Source organism: Nematolebias whitei, chromosome 2 (assembly GCF_014905685.2).
Source record: "Nematolebias whitei isolate Nwh7 chromosome 2, NemWhi1, whole genome shotgun sequence".
Lineage (NCBI taxonomy): Eukaryota > Metazoa > Chordata > Actinopteri > Cyprinodontiformes > Rivulidae > Nematolebias > Nematolebias whitei.
This window is the reverse complement of record NC_056499.1, coordinates 13769885-13774898: the sequence shown is the minus strand read 5'-3', so window position 1 is coordinate 13774898 and position 5014 is coordinate 13769885. Positions and strand designations below refer to the sequence as shown.

General features: G+C 44.8%; 1 long non-coding RNA gene across 1 annotated transcript; it reads left to right on the top strand.

The window, feature by feature from the left end:
- The first annotated feature begins 2435 nt into the window (after positions 1–2435).
- On the top strand, positions 2436–2937 carry LOC119429356. Its single transcript, XR_005187764.1, has 3 exons — positions 2436–2482; positions 2608–2743; positions 2822–2937. It is a non-coding gene; the product is annotated as an uncharacterized LOC119429356 (long non-coding RNA).
- Positions 2938–5014: the final 2077 nt, after the last annotated feature.

Below are 5014 nucleotides of genomic sequence, written 5' to 3'. Positions count from 1 at the left end.
ACAGATTTCTGTGCAGCCTTCACCACTCTCTGCAAAGCTTTTCTTTCTGCAGCTGTGCAGCCTCCATGCCACACATTGATGCTGGAGCACAGGATGCTCTCCACTGCACACCTGTAGAAGGAGGTGAGGACTGAGCTTCCCAGACCAGCTCGCCTCAGCCGTCTGAGGAAGTAGAGTCTCTGATGAGCTTTCTTGATCAGGCTGGTGGTGTTGTTGCTCCAGCTGAGGTTGTCATTCATGTGTACACCCAAGTACTTGTAGCTGGAGACCGCTTCCACCGCAGATCCTCTTATGTTCAGGGGGGTGTAGGTGTTTTTGTTCCTTCTGAAGTCCACAATCATCTCCTTTGTCTTCTTCACATTGATGTGAAGGTTATTCTCTCTGCACCAGCTCTCCAGGTGTTCCACCTCTTGTCTGTAGCTGGACTCATCATTGTTTGTGATGCATCCCACCACTGCTGTATCATCTGCAAACTTTACAATGTGACAGCCTGGATGGGTAGCTGCACAATCATATGTGAGCAGAGTAAACAGAAGGGGGCTCAACACACATCCCTGAGGAGAGCCAGTGCTGAGGGTTATGGTGGAGGAGGAGAGGTTGTGGATCCTCACTAACTGTGGTCTGTTTGTTAAAAAGTCTAGTACCCAGTTGCAGATGGAGGGGCTTAGTCCTAGTGTGAATAGTTTGTCCATCAGGGTTTGGGGGATCATGGTGTTGAAGGCGGATGTGAAGTCCACAAAGAGCATACGGACGTAAGAGTTTTTCTGCTCCAGGTGGTTGAGCGCAGTGTGGACCACAGAGGAGATTGCATCCTCTGTTGATCGGTTCTCACGGTATGCGTACTGATGAGGGTCCTCATTGATGTTGATGGTTGTTTTGATGCGAGTCATGACCAGTTTTTCAAAGCATTTAGCGACTATCGGGGTGAGGGCCACTGGCCGATAGTCATTCAGACCAGTCACTGTAGAGCTTTTTGGGACTGGGATGATGGTGACAGTCTTCAGGCAGGTGGGAACTGTCTCCAGGGTAAGTGAGGTGTTAAAGATGTCTGCCAGCACCTCACAGAGCTGATCAGCACATTCCTTCAACACTTTTCCGGGGATGTTGTCTGGGCCAGTTGCTTTGTGCGGATTAATCCTCCTGAAGGTACTCCTTACTTCTGCTGAGGTCACGCTGAGATGCTCTTCATCCGGTGGCGAGGTGAGTCTGGTGCTGGGTGGTCTGTTCGGGTCTTCAAAGCGTGCATAAAACTTGTTGAGGGCATCAGGCAGAGATGGGTCTTTGGGGCATTGTTCACTCCTTCCTTTATAATCTGTTATGCACTTAATGCCCCTCCACATGCTCCGAGGGTCTTGTGAGATGAATTGACCCTCGATCCTCTTTGCATATGTGGCCTTGGCCCTCTTAATACCAGCAACCAGCTCTTTTCTTGTCCTACTCAGCTCCTCTGAGTTTCCAGACCTGAAGGCAGTGTTCCTGGCTTCCAGCAGGGTACGCACCTCTGCATTCAGCCAAGGTTTTCTGTTTGGGTAGCTTTTAACATTTCTGATAGTGGAGACGGTGTCAGTACATGTACTAATGTAACCCAGGACTGAGGATGTGTATTGGTCAAGATCAAGCGAACCTCCATTTTCAGCAGCTTCTCTGAAAACTTGCCAGTCTGTTCGATCAAAACAATCTCTCAGTATGGGTCCACTGTCCTGGATCCAGCATTTAACTTTCTTTTGTACCGGTCTGGAGCGTCTCAGCGGGGGCATGTAAGCAGGAGCCAGGAAGATTGAGATGTGGTCTGACAGTCCTAGGTGGGGGCGGGGTTCGGCTTTGTATGCATTTTTTACGTTCGTGTAAACACGGTCCAGCGTGCGGTCTCCACGTGTCGGAATCGTCACATGCTGATTAAAGCTTGGGAGACAGTCCTTTAGATTCACGTGGTTAAAGTCTCCGGCTACAACGTAAAGAGCCTCGGGGTGTTTGCTCTGCAGCGAGCTGATGATATCATGAAGCTCCTGTAGTGATTCATTAGCATTAGCGTCCGGAGGAATGTAATGTATGGAATGTATGTATATATACATACATCCATACATATATGTATGTATGTATATATATACATATATGTATATATATATGGGTATATATATATATATGTATATGTATATAAATACACATATGTGTATATATATTTTTTTCAGCTTTCTGCTGCATAATTCATACTAAATGCCCCAATGCTGCTATGTGTCCATGCTGATTTCTGTTCAGTTCAACCCCTCTAGTCAGAACCAGAACCATGTCCAGGTTCTCTAGTCAGAACCAGAACCATGTCCAGGTTCTCTAGTCAGAACCAGAACCATGTCCAGGTTCTCTCTAGGGCCTTTGATGTTACCAGGCAGCTCTTTCTCGCCCCTGAAACCTCCTGTCTGTCTCTCTTCTTCGCAGGACGGGTTGCGCAGGCTGTCAGGAAACGAGTACATCCTCTCCACAAAGCGTGAGTCCACACAGCCGGGCCCGAGCAGAACCTCATGTTTTCCAGCTCCGCGCTAGTCATTTATTTCCTGTGGTTCAGCCAGAGATGGAGGCGTTTATCATTTGAAAGCTTTGTTTTCCTCTCAGAGCCCCACCACCTCCCCAGCCACCTGACGACGCCCCTGTCTTTAAACGACATCCCCCCTCGTATCGCTCAGACCATGGAGACCGAGGACTCGTGGGACTTTGACATCTTTAACTTGGAGGCTGCCACCTTGAAGAGGTGCAGCTTGTAAAAAGATGGTTATGATTTTTTACGGTGAGAATAAAAGTTAACTTGTTCCTCTGAATCGTCCCACAGGCCTCTGACTTTCCTGGGCCTGAAGATCTTCTCCCGCTTCGGGGTCTGTGAGTTCCTGAACTGCCCTGAAGCGACTCTGCGCTCGTGGCTCCAAGTGATAGAAGCTAACTACCACTCCAGCAACTCCTACCATAACTCCACCCACGCAGCCGACGTCCTGCATGCCACCGCGTACTTCCTCTGCAAGGAGCGGGTCAAGGTAGCGTCGCAAAAAGAACTGGAGGAATCCTGTTTCCACAGAAAACACAGCAGGAATCCAGATCAGCAAAACACGAGCCTGAAGCTAGCTTTTGCTAAACTGTGGCTACAACCTCAAATTAATTATTTTTTCTACCTAAAAAAAGCAAAAACAAAAGCTAAACACTAAAATTAGCTACAACATCCACCAAACAAAAGCAGAAATGCAACATTTTTGTTTTTGCTTCCATTTTTCATGAGCTGAACTCAAAGATCTACAACTTTTTCTATGAACACAAAAAGTCTTTTTCTCTCAGATTCATCTGTGTAAATCTGTTGGTGAGCACTTCTCCTTAGTCGAGATCATCCATCCACCTCACAGATGCAGCATATCAAGCTGATGATCAGATTATTGTGTGCCTTAGGATGACCACAATAAAAGGCCACTGTGGCCACAGCTGTGTGAACAACATTTGAGAGACAGACTTTTTGTGCACGTAGGAAAAGTCTTGGATCTTTGGGTTCAGCTAATGAAATATGGGAGCAAAAAGAAAAGTGTTGCGTTTATATTTTTGTTCAGTTAAAAATTAAAATGACCAAAATTATAGATGAACCTAAAATTAGCATAAACCTAGCCAAAACTAAAATTAGCCAACAATATAGATAGAAGCTAAAATTTTCTAAATCATAGGTGAAAGCTTTGAGTAGCAAAACTGCAGCTAAAATGGTAAATTAGCTAAGCTACAAAATACGAGACTGTAGCTGCAGTTCATATTAACTAAACAGTGGCTAAAAGATACAAATGACAAAACTTGAAAAAAAAAAAAATTCTTCTTTCGGCTGCTCCCTTCTTCAGGGGTCGCCACAGTGAACTAAGTCGCATGAAGACTTGGCATTTATTTTTTACGCCGGATGCCCTTCCTAACACAACCACAGACCACCGAGCTACCACAGCCCACTGTGTGGAGCAGAGAGTTGCAATCTGGGGCGCCCAGGAGAGCAGATGGTGGGGGTTAAGTGCCTTGCTCAAGGGACCAGAGTGGAGCAAATGAGGGTGGAGGCAGGTGTGGGTGCTTCACCTATCCCACCCACATTTTGATGTTGTCTGTACCGAGAGTTGATCCAGCGATCTTCTGATCACAGGCCCACCTTCTCTAACCTCTGCACCACCACTTCCTAAATGACAAAACTTTAAATACGAGACAAAATTACCAATACAGTAGCTAAAAGCTACAAATAAAGGTTAAATTTGAGCAACAGTAATTAAAGGCTGCAACATTGTAGCTAAACGTTCAAATGAGCAAAATGGTTGCAAAAGGTTGCGAATAACAAAACGGTAGCTAAAGAGTTGAATTATCTAAACAGTAGCTAAAAGCTACACATAGCAAAACTGTATATAAATCAAAGTTTCTAATATCTTACTGAGTAGGCCTACTTTTGTAAAGGATATGTTTTATTTACTTTTAAGTTCAATTTCAAGCAGTTTAGAACAGAAAATACAGTAGGCCCTCGCTTCTTCGTGGTTCTCGCGGACTCGCTCTATCGCAGTTTTTCAAAATAAGTTTGAACATGACACACAATCGGCTGATTGATGGATGAGCCGCACAATCAGCATGGAATTTTTATTTAAGATAAATTATTTTAAATTATTTAGCACCTGCTGCACATTTGTGCAGCCCATACTGCTGCAGGATGAACTTCCTGCTGCAGCTGAACAGCTGATCACCTGTTCTCCATGCAGCTTTTATGTATGTGAATGTTCCTGTAAAGTGCCCTGAGACAACTTTGTTGTGATTTGGCACTATATAAATAAACTGAAAAATAAAAAAATAAAAATAAAATGGAGAAGTGGGCGTGGCCAAGAGTGCTTGCAGGTGGTAAAGAGCAGAGGAGGCAGGGAGCTGAACTCATGACATTCTGTGCTCTTAGAGCGTTTAGAGTTTAGAAACATTCTTTAGAATATTGCAAGAGTGTGGGAAGGGTTTAAAACACCTTTATATATATATATATATATAT